Source organism: Takifugu flavidus, chromosome 9, assembly GCF_003711565.1.
Source record: "Takifugu flavidus isolate HTHZ2018 chromosome 9, ASM371156v2, whole genome shotgun sequence".
NCBI lineage: Eukaryota > Metazoa > Chordata > Actinopteri > Tetraodontiformes > Tetraodontidae > Takifugu > Takifugu flavidus.
Window position 1 is genome coordinate 12,790,005 of NC_079528.1, and position 20,046 is coordinate 12,810,050.

The following is a 20,046-nucleotide window of genomic DNA, read 5'->3' on the forward strand; positions in this document are numbered from 1 at the left end:
CGAGGAGACGGGAGACTCGCGCTCTTGGCAGCGCGCGGCTGCACAGACACACACACATTCATTCTAAACATCTAACGCTTATTTGAAGTATCTCTGCAGTTCCGCGTATCTTATTTAAATATCCCGAATCGGTGGCTGGGTAGAAATGAGCGTATGCAGCTCTATACGTTGATGTTTCTAGCAGCGCTTCATCCACCGCCGCTCAGAGGGCACAACAATGCTTCTGAAGGCAAAGGGAGTCAGCTCTTTACACGCTCTTCTTCAGCGAGCTGAGGCGGCCCGAGCAAGCACAGCAAGCCCCGAGTAAACCACAGAAGAAGACATTGTTGCTCCTTTCAGCACAACTGTGGGTCTGTGTTGCTGTTTGTCTTTGCTCGACAGACGTGAGGCTTGCCTCTTCTCTGTCTGTCTTGAGGAGACATGAATGCTCGCCTCTGCTGTCATCCCGTCTGTTACCTCTCTTGTTAGTGTAGGTGAGGGTTGCATGAATCAGCAGCAGCCTGCCTACGTATCCTCCAGCCTCCCTGGGCTGCTCAAGCTTTCCCTCCCCTGGAAATGGGTGCCTGCTTATTGGGATCAACCCAGTTCACATCACTGCAGCTTCACTCTGACTCGTCTCACTATATTTTTCATCATACATGAAACTAAAAATGACAGAATCTGTAATATGGAGGCAGTTTGACTCGGTAGATAAGTCGGAGGTCTGATTGCATCATTTGGAAGGCTTTGAGGCTGCTGGAGGCTCAAAGGAAATTCATCTCGTAACTCCCAGTTGTTGGTTCAAATCCCAGGAGGGCCGTGGGCCGAGGTGCCCCTGAGCAAAGGCCCCAACCCCTGGTTCAGTGAAACGGTTCCCTGGACTTGTTGAAGGGTGGAGCTGAAGAACGTTGATCGGTGGAACACACTGGTTCTGTGGCTGCAAACTTCTGGAATAACGGAGGAGCAGCTGGAAGAAGCTGACGGACAGCAAAGTCGAGGCTCTTTTGAGCGTCTTTGTGGCAAAATGAAATTCCCTCTGTAAGAGACTGGCGGACATCCCAGCAGAGTTAAATGTAGGACAGACAAAAAACAAACTCGGAAACATGTGAAGAATCTTAAAAAAAGAGGAAGGATTCTGAGACTGTTCAGCCCAGATTAATAATTTCCTGGTAATGAAAGCTTTTGGAAATGTTGGTGGAAAAGAGGCTCTTCTAGGAGAGACGGGAGGAAAAACCCATTGTTCCCTCACGGAGGAAATAACCCGGTGAAAAGAACAGGGGTCATCTCGGGTCCCACTGAGCTGCACGACTTGCTTTAGTCGCCCACTTTTAGTGGGATTAACACAATGAATATGTGTTACAGCATGAGGCTAACGTAGTACTGACGGGTTTGCTCGTCACTCGTTACCATCCACACCGAGGAGCAGAGTTTCCTGTTTACCTTTAAAAGCTGCCTTTTTAAAAAGTCTACAACTGAACAACGACCCACCATCCGTTACATCAGTGGAAAATCTAAAAGAAAAAGTTCCTCCCGACTTTCCCTTCCGCAAGATGCCTTAAAAGCATCCGGAACTGCACCGAGAGGTAAGCTATTAAATAAAATACAAGGCCATAAACACAAGAACAGACAAAAGAAGCAGACACAATAAGATAATATCTTTCAATCGCATCATGCAAATGTCTCTAAATGCCTCACTGGCGCACGTCTGCTGTGTTAGCCCACAGCTGCACGCGTTAGGTGGTCTGTCATTGGCTTTAAGCTTCAAAAGCATGAGTCAGGCTTTAAACATCTATTATTTACGACCTCGCTAAGATGCTGTGGAGCTCAGTCAAGCGAGCGAGCAGCATGTTTCTGCAAAGATGCTGAAAAACCAGCAGAGATTTCACTGACATGCCCCAAACTGACAACATTTATCTGGCTGCTACCACCGCCGTCCGGATCTGGATGAACTCACAGTGGTTTTCAACTTCCAGCTTTAGGTTCACCCCTTCAGAAATGCCCAGTTATTTTGTTCCAGCGGTGCGGAATTCGTTTTGTTCCCTTTTCTTTTTCCTTTTTTTTCCTCACTGACCGCTGCAGCTCGGCCAACCTGACATTCTCCGGGGAAAAGGTCGATTTATTTCAAAGAGCGTTCTCAGAGAACTCGTTGCTCTTCATCAGCTGTTCCTTTTTTTTTACTTTACAGACAATCCAAAAAATGGACCTCTGCCTTGTTAAGTATGAGGAGCAGTTTTAGCATCACTAAGACCTTATTCATCCACACCTACAAAATCATTCTCAGACATTGCTGTCAAGGTTAAAGGGTGCTTTTTAATCAGGGAAAAATAACCGGTGTCAACAGAAAACATGGCTGCACCCATCTGAAGACTCCTTAAATCAAACTTCCTGAACCCGCAGCCATAAGAAATGATTAAATTCTGTTTTCTGGCAGATCTCATTATAATTATGGAGCAATTTGTCATATTTTAGCACAGCCCAAACCAGCAGTTACAGCAGGTCGACTTTTCACTACAGGCATGCACCTAGATCACTCAACCCTCCCAAACCTACCTGAAATATACGTGCGGCGATACGTGCGGTTTAAGTTCCAAGACGGGAGAAAGATGAATATTGTGCAGGTGGAGAGAGAAAAGGCGCGATGGTGGAGGGAGAAGCAAACGGGGAAGAGATGGGTGAGTGAATAATAGCCTGTTTTTCTGGTCAAAGACTTTTCTGTCCTTGTAAATTCCTTCTCCTCCACTCCAAAAGACCAATGGGATGAAAATGTCACGTCCTTCAGCCAACGTTCTCGACCACTGCAGCAAGACACGGTTGGAAAATACAGTGATTTTTTTTTAAAAAACAGTCTTGAATCAGTGGTGAGGGGGACATGGTGTTCTGACGGTTTGACAGCGAGCACGCAGGCCGGAATTACAAGACAATTCAGGACGTGGAAAGGTCAGAACTACAGCACAGGTGAAATCACAGATAACGAGAGGATAACATGAGCAACTTCCTGTGGGGCCTGCAGCTCAGAGGACCTCCGTCTGGAGCTTTAGTCTTTTAAACAAACCACAAGTGAGACCAGCTTGATAACCTCCAAACAACATTAGCATCCCCGTCTCATATCAGTAGAAACATCTCTATCAGTCTTCTGAACGTGACGGGACGTGACGGTTCATACATTATCTTCTTCCACACGAGAAACTTTCTTTAAAACGAAGCAACTTTTATGGTCCTGTTGTCTTCTTGCTGCCTTGGGACCAGACCAGGCTGGATAATTATAAACACGTGAAAGCTGTTGTTCTTCCGGGCTCCTCACCGGGGGTGTGTGTGAAGATAGCGGAATCGGGAGAGACAAAATCTAAAGCTTAAGGAGGATAAAAGGTAAGAAAGCTCATTTTGTTATCGGCAGTCGGAGCCTGTGGTCAAACGTCTGGAGTTCACTCCGGGGACTTCTCCTCTGTAGCGATGAGACATTTCTATTAAAACAGGCAGCAGCTGTGACAGATGGAGGATCGTACTTAAACGGAACTATGCAGCGGAGTAATTGTGAACTCGTCCTTCTGTCAGCAGGATACAGCCAACAACAGTTTGTAATGCTTTTACACCCACAATTACACCACTGAGAAGAATCGGGAAACCGTTAAGTACCGTCCAACGGAACTGGCGCGCTGGGACGTGGACGAGCAGATCTTGGAGCGCGCACTGAATTCACAGAGAAGAAGGGAAAACGAGCCCAGGAGACCTGCTGCTTAATGGAGTGTGTCTGTGTGTTTGCTCTTCATCTCGGGCCCCACGAACGTATCGTTCAATTTCAGGGGGAATTGTTCAATTTTAAGCATTTATATTAGATTATATCTAGATGCAAATGAGTTGTGGTGGACTGAATGGCAGGACAACACTTTATGTGGGTGCACGTGTGTGTGCGTGCGTCTGTGTGTGTTGTGTGTGTGCGTGCATCTCTTGGCTTTGACTTAGATGGGGGTTAGTGGGGTTTGGACCACTGCCGCTTTGCTGCACTTTGTCCCAGTCTTGCAGCCCCTTAACAGCCACCAGCTTTACCCCCCCCCCCCCCACACACACACACACACACATCCTTGTAATTTATCTTTGTGAGGACTTTGATAACTATAATGAATTACCCAGCTCGCTACCCGCGCCGTATCCCAACATCAGAGTAAAATGAAACTACTGTAGATACCCAGAGTAGCACATTAACAGGCAGCAAATTAAAACACGACGGGTTTATTGCCGAGTAGGAGGGCAGATGTTGCATTTGTGCACGTGACTGGTGAGTAGCTGGTTATGGAAACAGACTTGCAGCTGATATGGGTGACGTGTGTTTGAGGGAGACTGTTCTTTCTGACAGGATGTCAAGCGTAGGCTCACCTCTCAACCCCCCACCCTTCAAGGAACCAGTTCACTATATTTAGATACAGTCAATCAGTGTTTCCATTTTGACAGCTGTAATATGTGAATTGGACTTTTCCAGACCCAGTTCCACCCACATCCATCCATCCAAACGCTAAAGTGCACATAAGAGCAACATTCCTGCTTGTTTCTTAGTGCACCGAGGTTATTCCAAATTCTGACAAGTATTGTTATTACATGTGATGGATCTGGCCCAAACCTTTTGGGTTTTTGGACTATTTTTGCATAATTTCTCTGAGACATCAGAGGGGAAGCCTGGAAATCAATTAGCTTTTGTTAAAGAAGTCCTGGGAATTAGAATTATTGTTGATGCCGAGATCAGATAAGAGCACCGCAGGAGCAAACAAAGCTCCACAGCTCCTCCTCCTGCAGTCCAACATTTCATCTCACTCGTGGCTGTTTGTCCTCCAACCACCTTGTCTCCTCAATGACGCTTGTGTTCTATCCCACACAACCGCAGCTCCTTTCCTTCTCTCCAGAGACGACTTAAAAGTGAGAGCTCGGCACCGACTGAGAGCAGAGCTGATCCTTATAGAGGTGGAAGTGTTATCGGAGCGCTCGACTGAAGGCTCAGCATCGGCTGAGTGATGGGTCTTTTTCATCAAAGTAAGTGACGGTTTTTCAAAGCAGAGGCAAAACAATGTTCTGAGGTGGGTAATCTGTGTGGATCTGTGCAGACGGTGGATCCTCCACAGTCTTCAGGAATGTCACTATATGCTAATTTTTCCGATTACGCCTCCATCAATCCCCTTTTCAAAGAGTCCTTAATGAAGTTTTATCATTTCAAAAATAGTTAAGTGGAGAGAAATAAAGGAGTCAATCCACCCCCCCGACCCCCAAAAGGTCTAAAGTGACTCTAGAACCTGCAGCCTTCCTCATGGACAGCCTCAGTCAGGTGGAGTCCTGATTTTAAGAGCCCTGACGGGTCAGCTCAAGCTCTTCTTGTCCCATGGCTACTCTCCTAAAGCTGCAAAGCACCTCAACATGAAGAGTGACAATCGAACCTTTGGTAACCAAGGAGCTCCGATCTTAGAATATCTTATTAAAAAATAAAAGAAGTATCTTACAGTGGCTTCTTTAAAAAAGAACACAAGGTTCCACTCTGGAAGCCATCCAAAGAATGCGATTTTCAGGGAATGAAATTGTCGTTTCCATGGAAACAAACAGCCGAACCATGACAGGAGTCTACTCGACACGGTCTGAGCCAGAATCAAACCCACAACCTCCTTGCCCTGAGGCGCTTGTACTGACCTCTGCACGCTGGCCCTTAACAGAAAGTGATGAATGGCACCTCACAGATAACACTGATGAAGTTCATGTCCAAGTCTCTCCGTCTCCTCTGGGCTACAGTCGAACATTCAATTATTACTTTCTCATCTGAGCCCGTTTCAAAATGCCAAAATGTTGCGGTGCGGGGAAGAGACTCATTGTGAGGCATTCTCTGCTGCGAGGAGAGCAGGTCGAAATCACAAAGATGGTGCGCTGCTTTGCAAAGTCAGAAATAAATAGGAAGCCGAAACGCCGCTAGTGATGTGGAATATGTCCACAGGTTAATGGAGACCACGTCAGTGAGGCAGGAACACGTGTTGCTCATCTTCCTGTAAGTCTACCATGCTAGCAGTGGCTTTTTAGCCGCAGGCGTGAGAGTTCTGGGTGTTGTGATGACTTGTGCTGATGGTTACGGATCAGGAGACATGGCACCAACACAGCAACAGGTCATGGCTGCAATCCAGCACCAATTCTGAGGAGTCAGTTCTATAAAGTCCAAGACAGGTGGGTCGAACTTGTACCGTGTACGGTGCCAGCCAGTCTGTCTTTAGCTGTCCCAAACAGACGCCGCTGACCTTGGATACAATAGAAGGTTCCAGCTTGTCTGGCTGCTGCCTCAGCGCTGCTTTATTCTATGGTAGAAATGGAAAATAAGCTCTGGTCACAGGGAAATCTAAAGCTAACTTCAGACCACTAAATAAAGACAGGCCTGGCAGCAAGGGTGAGGACCGAGGTCGATCAATAGGACAATTTAGGATGACATTTCCAAACAGGTGGGAGGAACTACTTGGACTTTTTCCTTCACAAACCCTCCTTTTGGATCAACGCTAACAATTAACGAAGAGGGAAAATTACCACGATCGATCAAACTGGCCAGAGAGACTCACAGCATTAATCTTGGCAACTGCAAGTACATTAATCAACAAAATTGAGAACTAATTGCAAAATCAGAAACAGCATTTGATTTCATTAGACAGTTAGCTTCTTCTCCAATCAGTGGAAAAATCACGGAAACTACAGACGTCAGGCCCAAAGGACATGGGTAAAACTTTTTGTTAAAATTGAAATCAAATGTTAGTTCTGATTTTGAAATCTTTTCTGACCTTTGTTAAAAAATGCAGTTGCAGTTGCCAAGAATAATTCTGTGAGTCTCTCTGGCCAGTTTGGCTGTGCTAATTTTCCTTCTTAAGCAATTTTTTAGCGTTGTTCTGTCAACACTCTCGTTATTTAGGCTCCAGAAGTCCTCTTCAGATCTCTGGCAGAGAGACAAAGCAGTGCTGAGGCAGCAGCAGAGCAAGCTGGACGTTGCTGGTGCATCCGAGGTTAGCATTCCCTGTTTGGGATTCCTCAAGACGCCATACATGTTCGTAGGCAGCGTTTGACCTCCCACCATGCATCTCTCGCGACTGTCAGCGAGATAAAAAAAAATTAAAAATGACATGTTCTTTCAAAGACACGGCTGTCATGACTTTCTAAGTCTGTCTGGCTCTTCCAATGTTCAAAAGGCCTCAATAGGAGCAATTAAGTGTTTCACAGAGCGTCACTCTCTCAACAACACACAGATCACAGGACATTCATTGAAGATTTCGGGGGGGGGGACATTACTTCCATCTCTCTCCCAGCAGCGTACTTTCAATTTCCTATCAGTCTTCTTCTGTTTTGGTGTGAATGCACATGCGCGACACTGCTCTCTGTTAATACGAGCAGTAAACCAGGAAATGGAGGGATGGATGAAACCTATGTAGTTACTGTTTAATCATTTCCCTCCTCGGATGTTAATGATAACAAGAATGATGCAGAGATTAAACACAGATACCTCTATTAAACCCTGCAGCTCATATATAACAGCCTTATATTATTAAAGGGTAATTCACAGTAAAAATGGCCAAATGTCATGGAAATCCTTGTTGACTGCACAGTGTGATACAGTATGTCTGCATTTTAAATGGTCAGTGCTTTATAATCACATCAAAGGCACTCTTGTATTTCCCTAAGCCCGTAAAAAGAGAGCGTTCTGTGTCTCTGACTGCGTCTCTTGTTGCATTCTGCAAAAGAAATTTAAATAAAACTATAATGAATATATTAAAGAGTTCTGTGCAAATGTGTCTGCTGTAGTTTGACTTAATTAAAGGCAATTCAGACAAAGAAAGGAACCTGCTGCCTTTAGTTTTTAACACAAGTCGACCCGTTCGGTGCTGAACATGCACTCATGTGTACACAGGACGCGCCTGCTTCAGAAATGAGCTAATTTAAGGTCCCAAATGAAGTGCCTGCTAATTAATATGTTTTTATTTCCGCTGCTGAGCAGAACGTCTCAGTTGGGAGAGCTTGCATTCACATGTAGCCAAATGAAGTTTAAAATAAAACTTTTCGTCCACTTAGTCACATCAAACAACCCAGAGTTATTACTTCAGAGACTGTGATATCCCAGTATGGAACATGGCATCTTGTGTGGTCCTTGGAAAGTTGCACTATTGTGAGCATGGGTCCATTTAGTTCCGCCAGCCAAGAGCAACATAAAAAAAAGTCATGCAAATTAGCCAAAGTTTTGTTACAGCCTTCTGTAGAATTTGGAACTAACAGTGCATGAAACAGCTGGCACTCCCTTAAACAGAGGCAGCTAGAGTGGATCTAATCCTCCAACAGCACATTCACAACACAAAAAGTACGTAGACTATTGAAAAGCCACCTTTCAACTTATGTTGGGTGGTTCTGCCGATCTTATCAAACTTTTAGCATTAGTGAATTTCTTAGATTTGCGCGATGAATGCATGGACACAGCTCAGGAAATGAACTTTAATTCATGTTTTAGAAGCAGCCATGGTCCAACACTAAAAATGTCGGCCAGTAAAGCCTGAAAAGTTCTAAATATCAGTTTATTCACAGCTGAAGAGGTTGGGGTGTTTTGCCGTATGCAGACGACGCCATAATGTTCTCAGGCGAGAGGTGTCAGAGCACGAGACTAAAATGTCGCCATCATCTGCCAACCAACTCCCACCGCTGTAGGTGTGAGGATGCCAACAGTGTCGTGGAGAGATTCAACACAGCAGGTGGAAAAAGGACGGGGGAAAGGAGGGATAGAGGAGAGGAACAGACACACATCATACATCCTAATTAGCTTAACTGAAGACGCAGAACCAAACGCGTTCGGCTCAGCCAACAGCGATGGTGTCGAATCATATCAACTTTTCTAAACGTATCTGTTTCCTTTTCTCATCAAAAATCAAATAATCTGACTTCTCTTCAGTATAGCTTATCTACTAAAAAAACACACGGAGCCATATAGACAAGACTAAATACAGGTGTTTATCGCAAACCTGGTCTACATTTTTGGACAGTTCCGTTGATTTATAACACATTTATGGACAACTTCCATGCTCTTTGCATTGCAGATGTATTATTATTGTCAACTCCAGCCCTGCATCACATAACAATAGGAATTATTCACAGTTATTCCACACAAAAGCACATCTGGCAGCAACCTGCAACAAAGGTGAATTTGTTGGAAGAGTTCAAGATAATTAACACCTCACTGCTAATGTCAGCCATGGTGACGCTCTCTAAAGCAACGTGTCAGTCCTCCTTGTCCGTGCCGATGCTGTGTTGTCTTTAGACGCATGTCCCCACACAAACAGAGGGTTTCAAATTAAAACATTGCTGGATAAATGTTCCCCAAAGAGGCACAAAGTAGCTGCAATTACTGAAATGCGAAGTGCGCGTACATCAGCCCAGCCCGTGATAATGGGGAGCGTGTACTCTAGAATGCAACAGAAGCAACAGAAAGCACAGCTCAACAGGGTGAGAGCTTTATTGAATTCAACACTCTGGCCGAAGCTCATTTAAAAGCACAAATCTCATTATAACAGCAAGGAAAGGCGTTTGACATAGTATGGTGTGACATTTGGCTCTGCTCAACTGTCCACGCTCACTTGGCTGTCAACCCTGTCACTTTCTATTTGCCGAGGGATCCGGAAAGACACCAACTGACAGAAATTGGGCTGACAGCTTTCTTTTTATTAAAAAAAAGAGGTGACAATGAATTCTGCAGCATATCTGCAGCCTGCAGTGTGAGCTGCAGAGCACTTTGGCCAAGGAGACGTAACGCACATAGGAGACGTCTGGATAACAAACAGATGCTTTTCTTGTGTCCTGAAATCCTGCGGCTGACTAACTCTGTAACTGAGACGGAGCAAATGGAGCCTGAAAGCAGCTCTGTGTGTAAACAGCATCATATCTGCTATCCTCTCATTCAACATGAATCATTTTTATCATGGAGGAACTGGAGAGGGGGAGGAAAAAAACGCAGAAGCACGGAGAGAACATGCAAACCACACACACCTCAGCCTGGAATACAACCTGGAAACACCTCAGCCTGGAATACAACCTGGAAACCCGAACCACGATCCTTAAAAGAGCAAAACTAGAGAATCATTGGGTTCCCTTAGATGTGTGTAGGCTGGAGCTGCGGTCAGACAGTATAAAAGATACAATTAAAGTCATTTCCCTTTGCAGTTCTGGAATCTCAATTAACATACGTCTTGTAACATTCTTTATGGCCTCAATCCAAGGTCTGTTCTTGAAGACTCCGCTTAATTAGTCCATAGATTTTACCGAAAGGGCGATAAATCCTGTTTTAGCTGCACAGATTTCCTATGCATCGCTACTATAAATCAGTTTGGAGGAGAATAAGCCGAGTGGGCCTTGACAACAAAGGAGCAGCCGGGCAGGAAGCACTGACCTGACATTTAAAAGCATCAAAAACGCTGGCGCCTTTAAAGAGAGTCCTGGAAGGAGTGTTTCTTTCCTGTCTGGATCAAATCCTCGCGTACTCGGGTAAACCTCCTGATATCGCCGGCGGATGATAAAAGGGCGAAGATGTTGAATAATAAACAAGGGCTGCAGATCGTAATTTCATCTGGAGCCTGCAGGGAAAACATTTTTCTAACAACTGTCACAAGTCAAGCCACTCAAGGCGAAAAAGGAGAAAGTATTAGGAACATTTCCTGTTAAGATAACGACTCATTTACTGCGGCGATGTGTCTGGAAACACACTGGTAAACACTTGCCGGGAGGCACTACGCGAGCAGATCCTGACAGTCAGGTGTTAGTGCTGAGATCACACTAAGTTTTATCTGAAATAATAATTATTTTGGTGTCATTTGCTTCATCGCCACCTTATTGTGGGGTTTAAGCATCTTAATATCTGCAGCCTGCTGGTGTCCAAAGTCAACTGGTGCCGGACGAATGTGGCAGGAAACCTTGGACCTGGAGCCAAAGCAGGTAAATGGCTTCTCCTTCCTCATGTTAGCAGTGAAAGGTTTGTGGGGCTTGGTGAATTGGGGAAATCCAAGCTGGGGTTTCCAGGTGCTAATGTTAGCATCAGAGGATTAGGGATTAGGGGTTACCTCATGTTCAAGGCTGGACCATCGTTGATGGCACGGCCATGCTGAGAATCAACGACGCATCACGCCCGGGTGGGTCAGATGCCATTGAGGCACCGTCGTTCATGTCCACCCCCACCCCCCCACCTGGTGAGCTAAAGCCCGCCATTCAAGAGTCAGTGGTCAAACTTCTGTAAACCTTTTTCTTCTCTCCTCAAAGTGCCGGCTCGGTACTGCGACAGGCAAGCTCACCGAGAGTTAAAGTGCTGTCATTTCTCAGACACACAACTTATTTAGGTGGCGTTTTACCGGGGAGGTTATTTATTACTTAGTCAGTGCAGATTTGCTTTCTGATGCTAAAGCAACTAAAGCAGACATGACTGTCTGGGAAGTGGCATTGCCGTGGGAGGAAACGTTTAAATGATTTAAAGAAGTTTGTTCGTTTGAGGGAAAAAAAACCTTTGTGACGAGACAGTTGCAGGGAAAAGTAGAACACTTTTAATTGATTTTAACTGTGAATAGAACACAGATACACAACAGTGGCAATATCAATCAGCCCTGCTAATCAGCCAGGTCAGAAAGCTGATGACTCCTTAATTAAATGCTCTTAAAGACACCGAGTTTTGCATATTAATTACGCTGAACTACTGCAAATCCCCATCACGTCCCTGTTGCCATGGCACCATTGACTTAAAACAACTTCCCGGAGCCACCAAACGGGACGAAGTTAATGATTTTGATTTGTGGCCCTTTTGGCAATTCCAGCTATTTTGGCCTCCAGGTTCAGCGTGTTCAACCTGGCAGAATCATTCACATGCACATGTGTCCACGGAGAGGACACCCAAGGGCGACACTGCTTCACCCGACGGGAAAAATGGATTTCGGATCGCCTCGGCGATCGTCCATTTCCACACGCAGCTGCTCTTGTTTATTTTGTTTACAACTTAACACCTAAAGAAGACGTTACGTAAGAAGCAAGTAGTAAATATTTTGCCTTAAAGACTCCCCACGCACACGATGGAGAAAAGGCCCAGAGCTCCGTCGTGATGAAGCAATCCCGAACCAAGCCGAGGAAACCTCATAAACCATCCGGAAAAGTCTCCCCGAGGCACCATGTTGGCTAAACAACACCATCGCTGCATCAGTGTCACGAATTAAGATATTACCACCGTATGTAATTAACATTTATACTCCTTGAAAGAACCATATTTCTCCCTGATTAATAGTGAGCGACACCTTGCCGAGGGAGGCTACATCTGTTTTCCCGCACAGCCCGACCGGACAGGAGTGACGTGCGTGCAGAAAATGGGACACTGCAGGTATTTGAATACTACAAAAATAGCCACGAAAGCTGGTCCAGGCTGCTCTTTTTTCTGAGGAATCAAGGCAGCGCTTCAGCGTCAGATGTCAGCATCTTCTTCCAGTCTTGATGTGAAGGTCACAAAAGGAGCTAGAGCACGCAGAGACGGAGCGCGGATTTTTTTTTAAGGTTACCGAGAGACATGATTGAGCCATGAAATAATGAGTCCTGCCTGCGCTGTTGGGGGGGAATGAAACGTTTCACGGACACAGTTGGGCAACTTTTGTTGTCTGGGAAGCTGGAATCAAAACTTTAACGCCACAGTGGCTTCACGCCCGAAGCAACGCAACGTATGCCGTCTCTCGAGTGAGGAATCATGGAAGCAGGAGAGTAAGCGAGGACAGGGAGAGCGCTTTGAACATCACAGCGCTGTCATGGAGACTGGTGGTTGGTGCCCTGTCAACAGCCCAGAAAAAGTTTCACTCGCTCCAGTAATATGCGCTACTTCCTTTCTTCTTCTCCCTTGTCAGCACCAGCTCTTTATCTCAAGCCCACTGGAAAGAAGGGAGGGGAATACATCCCAACTGTCTCCATGAACCCGACACCAGTTTAATGTGCACAAAAGGCAGAAATGAAGAGCGGAAATGAGCGTCGGGGGGGAATTAGAGCAACGAGGGACACGGTGAGTCGATGAGGAAAGAGCGATGAAAGCAACAAGGAAATACATTAATGAGACATGGGAGTGATGGGGAAGCGGATGAGGAATAGAGCTCGGTGGCGAACAGCGAGGGCAAGACGCGCGGGAGGACGAGGCGCTGAAGGAAACCAGGCGACATTTGCAGGAGGATGACTCACATGTGGAGGAGGGTCGTACAGGAACGACGCTAGAAGAGAAGAGAATGCAGCCCAACTGGTATTCCAGGGAAGAGTAACAAAAACAGGCACAGCCCCAGTTCCTGATTCACACCCCCCGCCCCCCTGCACCTTCAGACGCCACACCGGGGCCAGGCGGTGTATGTCCGTGACACGAGAGTGAGACAAAATGATCGATTCACTCCCAACTGCTCACTTTCTGGCCATTTATTCGAGCGTCAGACCCAGCGACGAGGGGAAGAAAAGGAAGGAAGGGAAAAGAGTGGAAAATCCTGACCGTCACCGTCCAAATATTAACGCTGTAAATAAAGCGGGCAACTTTATATTTGTGGCTTTATTTTCCATATAGGGTCCCCAAAGGTAATAAGCACAACAGCAAACACCGGCGGTGTAGAGAGGACCGGAAAAAAACATGATCAAAGCAAGTCAGACAGAAAGAAAAGACAGAGCTGGGGAGAATTTGAAATTCCGCTTGCAAAGAAAGAGCCGGCAGGCTGGAGCAGATTAAACAACATATCCTATCTCCTGCGTGCACCTGAGCCACCGTCACCATCTGATGTTCCCCGGCTCCGAGAGCGTCTGATTTAGCATGGATTATCAGACAAGCTTGAGTTCTGGGTTAAAACTGTTCGATTGGTGATGGGATACCTGCCTCCACAGGTGCTCTCTGAGCCGTTTGCTTCAGCGTTTCCATGATCTTGATGATATGCAGATCGTGACGGTCTCCACTGGGATGTTTTGGGATCGCTGTTCCGCCCCGAGTGGCTGCGAGATAAATCCTCTCGGGGAAAGCAAATGCTAATGGCGGCGGCCGCCGACCCTGCCGAGGGTGACGGATGCAAGAAGGTAAATCAGGAAGTGCGATGGGAGATGCAAAACGGCCAAAGGAGTGTGGTCGAAGGGGAACATTCTTTGGATTTATTTCTGGCTTTGTTCACCTAGGTGTCATCTGGTCAGGGCTTCTCCTGTTGAGATGTGCCGGTGAGGCGAGTGTGGAACGGAACCTTGTGTGAGCCTCACCTGTATCCCGGGCTTGTCTGTGGGCGTTATTTCCCCTCCAATTCATGTGCCGTGGCTGCGGCTCTGTGTGACTAACATGATCTAAAGTGTGGCTCTTCAGAACATCTGGGACACTTTTGCTTTAGATGCGGCGAGACGTTTGACAAAGCAGCGATATTTTTTGGAGATGTTTGTTCTGAAGCACCATGGACCGCAGACTTCCATTACATAACTCGCCGTCTGAATGCCTGATCACTTGAGTAACGTCCCCCTCTGTTGTTTCCACCCCACTTTTTAGCCTGTTTGGGCTTCTTTCAAGTACCGCCGCTGATCGACGTACAGCCTCCTTTATCCGAGCCCGTGTTTACGTCACACTTCATTAAATAAAACAACGTGAAGTGCAGCTGGGCTAAATCTACAAGCACATTTCAGATGTTAAATGAAAGCAGCAGAGTTTCACTCTAAATGCAGAACTTGAGAGACTCAAAAAAATCTCTCCCCTCCAGACCGTCTGTGGGTTTTCTGGCAAGCTGGTTAAGACGTCAGACATCGCTGGGGTTTCTGGTCACGCTATTCTGCCTCGGTTTATTACACTACCCATCAGTCAGGCCCACTGTGTACATTATTCATGCCCTCCCAGAGGAGTTCTTCGAGCCCCGTGACCACAGGTGCCTTGACAGTGCGCTCAATCACATGATGTCCGCACATCCATCCCCACCCCGGCTTCGCAACCCTGCTCGCACCTTGGCTCATCAGGGAAATCATGGGTCAGGAGTAACTGATCGGGCCCGCGCTAATCGATCTGGCGTTATGTGGAAGCTGCTTTTAAACCAGGACGCTGCGTTGCGGGAGAACCCTGCAGGGCAGAGGTGTCCGCCACACGAATAATGACCCGGGCCAGTCATATTCCTGTCAAGTTGGGCACACTGCCGGGTAACAGATAGCAAGAGAGGTTTATTTAGTTGTTTGTCCAATTTCACCAAGCCGCATAACTCCCGCCGCCATCACATATACTAAAAGTTGTCAGTGCGGCGTGTGACGCGAGGCCGGGTGTGCATTTCCACTCCGTCACTCAGATGCTACCTGTCATCTTTCATGCCGACGGCTAAATCTCGGGGGCACATCTTTCTGCTGACAGAGTCTCCCGCAAGACTGTTTTCTTAACATTACCGCAACTGATTGATACACGTTTCACAGCTGCCCTGCTGGCCCACCACCGCTGTTCAATCAGACATTTGAGGGATTCGCGCTAAGCTGTCATTTTCCCAGCGCTTCGGAATTTAGCACGCTGCCTGGCCGATTCTGCGGCTAAAGGTTTGCAACATCAGCAGCATTCCTTCACAGCCAGATGTGATATAAATCCTCGGGTGTTGAACCCCAAGCTGCTTACAGGACCCGGCAGAAGAAGCTAAGCCTCCTGTAATGACTTTACCTATAATGTGATCACACCTGCATCTTAAACCAACAGAAAAAAGAAACTTTTCATAAGCTTTTTTTTCTCTCTCATAAATACATCAGATGTAAAGTCTAGTTAAAATAATTTAGGGTAGCTGTTGTAAAAGATAAGCTTTATCACTTAAAATTTCATTTGTATTAGTTTCTCGTTTCAAGTTTGAGTAATTAGCCACTATTAAATATAGATAAAGCCTAAATTCCTTGGTGTAAACTGTAATCAGCAGTATCCTTTTATGTAATTATACTTTCCAACTGGGGTTATCAGCTTGGATCAAGTGTTTTATTATTATTATATAATTATTAAAATTATTAATGTTATAATATATATGCCTTTTATGATTACTCTACATATCAGGAATAATTAATAATGGAAAGGAACCATCTGCTATGATGTTTATGTTTAGAATGTCGTTATTTCTCATAATTTCGAGTCTGGTAAAGTAGTTTTCTTCATTCTCCCATTCATGTCAAAGAGGAATTTGGACTTCACTGCAGAACAAACTCAAAAGAAAGTACATTTAAAATTCAGAATGTATAATTAGTAAATGCTCGCACTCTACACTATTTACATAACGTTGCTGTGTAGCTGCTTTAGCTACTTTTTTCTGAATTTCCTGACAGGCGGGACTTTGGCCAACAGATTAGTGCAGCTGCTAAACTCCGGCTAAAAACAGCAGACTTGTCTTTATCGCCTCATTCATGCCCTTCTGCAGTCGAGGCTACGCAATAATGAATGTGTTGACGGCCTCCGCAACTTTAAGCAGGGATTAACTTCTCCCTAATGAAGGGCAATTCAGTTCTGATATCAGGACCAATAGATACCACCCAAATGACCCTCTGGCCTTCACTCCAACAATTACTGTGCTAAAGGATTAGCACTGAAGGTGTCTGTAGAATGCTAAACATGGGTTGATTTACAGCGCAGTGTACCCCCCCCCCCCACACACACACGTGTCAACAAACATAGAATCTGACATCTGCGTGTCTTTATTAGCAAACATATAAAATCATAAGATCAATGGCTTCTTCCCCCTCGTGTCCCGGTCGATGGCTCCCCTAATGGCTCATAACGCATCAGAGTGTCGGCGTCACGTAAACACACCATCCAGCTCAGTCATCTCCACCCTATTTCCTGTTGCACACAGCATAATGGTCTCGCCTTTATGAAAGGAAAGGCGTTGAATGCTTCCCCGACTCCTTCACAGGTAAATGATGGCAAAGTGCCTTTCGGTCGAGGGACTGAGGAAATAGAATGATTACAAAGTCTGTTTTGCAATATAAACGTTGGCATAGGTCGAGGCTACGCGGTTCTCTCCTAAATCAAAACACCATTTCAGCGCTTGAGTGCGGTAAATTCTTTTCATTGATGTGTCGTATCAGTGCAGAAAAGTGCAGCAGACGACAAACATTTCGTACACTTGAGACGTCTTTCTTCTGCTCTTTTGTTTCATTTCTGTCCACACAGCCAGAATTCAACAAGGAGTCAGCCGGGCGGATCCATGTGGACGAGTGTGGACGACTTCCGTTCTGTTTTCCTGTTATCCAGACAGTTGAGCAAGGAATCCTCTCCCAGCACCTTCCCCAGCAGCTTTGAGACATTGCCCAGGTGTTCCAGGGGTAGATGGGTAATGTAGTCCCTCCAGCACGTTCTGGTTTGGTGGTAGCACAGTCTGTAGGGGACTGGGCTGAGAAGTGGAGGGTTCTCAGTTCAAGCCCCAGTGCAGAAAAAAGTTGCAAGGAGGAGGTTGTGCCTCCTCCAAGGTCCTGAACTGCCAAATGGGGGCCCAGTGATGAGTAGGTACCCTGCCTTGGCCCATATGCTGCACCCTCCCAGTAACCCTGAAAGGAATAATGCCGTCAAGAAAGGTAGGAAAATAACTGTGATCCTGTCCATCATCTTCTGCAGTCGCCGTAAGTCTGACCTACTAATCATTTTCCGCGGCATCGCCACCCCTGTTTACAGAATCTCGTCATTATTCGGGCCTGGGTCGCAGAGGCAGCAGACGCCCAGGCCTCCCTCACCCCAGACGCCTCCTCCAGCTCTTCCAGGGGGAGTCCAAGGTGCTCCCAGGCCAGTTGAGAGACGCGGTCTCTCCACCGTCTCCTGGTCCTTCCTTGGGGCCTCCTCCTGGTGAATGCCTCCCTAGGGAGGCATCCGGAACAGGTGCCCAAGCCACCTCAGCTCGCTCCTCCCAATACGCAGGTGGCGTCCAGCCACCCTGCGCAAGGACCTCATTTCTGACCTCATTTCTGCCTCTTGTATCCGCGACTTGACCTTTCAAGCACCACCCAAAGTTCATGACCAGCGTTTAGAATGGGAGCATAGACTGACCTGTAAATCATCTGATTGCACCCCAAATTCTGTCCATTAAAGTTATGAACAGAACCGGTGACAAAGGACAGCCCTGCCGGAGTCCAAAAAGCAGCAGAGACAGCTGATGTCCACAGAACAGAAACATATAAAGTTACAGTTAAATGTAATTTGTGAGAGAAGTATAAATCAGCATTAACTTCATATATACCGTAGGTAAAACAGGCTATATTTATTTATTTATATTCTTCTGGTGGCTGATTTACATTCTCTGCTGCTGTTCTATACAGCCGCCATAAATACCTAATCATGAAATGTTGACTTGAAAGCCACTTGTGTTTGTAAAACTCCATTTAGAAGGAAACCACTCATCTTCTCAAACCCTGATTTGAATCTGTATTTTTTTCCAGTGCCATGCATGGAATTTATACAATAATGATAGTCACATTTCCTATCTCTGCCCTCGGCGACATCCTGTTCCATCCAGTCTATTTATGTATAAATGTATGTAGTATGACGTGCTGATCCGCTAAAGCCTGGTGCGGTGAGCCAGTTATAAAAATCTCTTTTTTCACTGTACGCTACATTACACACGCTTGTACACTGTTGCAGCTGTTGCTTTCACGCACACTTTTTTTGTCATCTGTACGTTTTTGCTCTCCTGGAAAATAACTTTTTTCCACATCAGTTATCAGTTATATTCTTCAGGGCCGAGCTCGTAATCCGGCAGTTAATTGGCGGAGGGGGAAAAAGGAAAAGTTGCAGTCCCTGCTACATCTATCATACATGAGCCAGATGAATTTTTAACTTCTTCCACCTTCGCAGAAGTGTTTTTTCTCTCTTTCCTCTAAAATACTGCGCTTACATTATGCATTTGCGTTCCATCCGCAAGGACGACTTTTTGTAACAGTAAGATGCTGCGCGCATGATATCATTTATGGCCGCTTGTCTGCTGATGAAAATGTGTGCATTGAGAGCTAATTAGCTTCAAAACAAGTTATTAATGTAAGTCACACTCCGCTGGTCATGTGATAATGTTGTTCCTGATGATATCAGGAATCTAATGAATGGTGATAACAGGCCTCGCTGTTCACAGACAGGAAGTGATGGGACAAATATTGCAAACTGGAATGAAACGTAATTTAGATGGCGGGCGGACGAGGGGGGAAAGGTCGTGTGGGAACTAGCGCGAGCATCTGTCTCTGACGAGGGAGATGTCAGCTCCTGTTAGGCTTCTGTGAGTGGCTGCCTGCTGGCGTGGATTTTATATTACAGTGCACGGCTGCTAAAGAGTGAGATATTCCATCAGCGGAGAGAAAATACACACAGGCACACGTGTAAACAAATCATACACAAAATATGAGCGGGACGTTTCATTAAGCAGAAGAAGAAGAATAGACAGATGTACACTATTGTTTCCACCATCGACAAACTGGAGCTTTTGTGTGTAAGCGTGAATATGCACATTTTAGCAACTTTAATGTTAATTTTTGTGCTCTGCCCATGGGCCAAGGATGGATTGATTTCCTTTTGGTTGTGATCCAGATCTGGACAGGTTGGTAATTTTATTACAAGAATAAAAAATTAAAAAAAAATTCTGCTCACATGATTAGAGTATCTAAGGTGCTTAGAGTCAATTAAAATTACTTCAATTTTTAATTTAGAAGTAGGACATCACAGGAAGCATGTTTGGAGTCTGGCAGTGGCTTCTAGCATTGATTGTTTAATAATGGGGTCTAAAGGGGGTGTGCATGGTGTGGAAAAAAGCATGGGTCCTAGCACAGAACCCTGTGGAACTCTGCATTGAGGCGTTTAAGTGAGCCAAGGAAGAATTGATTTCCTTTTGGTTGTGATCCAGATATAGATCTGCAAAGTCAGTCTGGACACTTTATTAGAAGAATACTGTAACTAAAAAAGTTCTGCAGGGACTGAGATGATAATCAGAGAACCGCTGTGGAACACATTTCCGGATGAGGGTATTTTTAAAATCCGCGTTGAGCCGGTTGTTTTTTGAAAGCTTGCATACGCACATTAGATCATCGTATCGCCAAAATAGAATCAACTCA

At 45.7% G+C, this 20,046-nt stretch overlaps 1 protein-coding gene across 6 annotated transcripts in view; it reads right to left on the reverse strand.

Annotated features, from left to right (window-relative positions):
• Positions 1-20,046, reverse strand: part of drp2 (dystrophin related protein 2) — a 102,248-nt gene that overhangs the window by 42,529 nt on the left and 39,673 nt on the right. The window contains exon 1 of one of the 6 annotated variants that reach the window (XM_057042435.1): positions 2,530-2,695. The exons of 4 other annotated variants lie outside the window; for them this stretch is intronic. The gene's annotated coding sequence lies outside the window, so the exon portion shown is untranslated. Of the gene's footprint in view, positions 1-2,529; positions 2,696-20,046 lie in introns of those variants that run through there. One more of the 6 variants, XM_057042436.1, reaches the window with a different exon arrangement.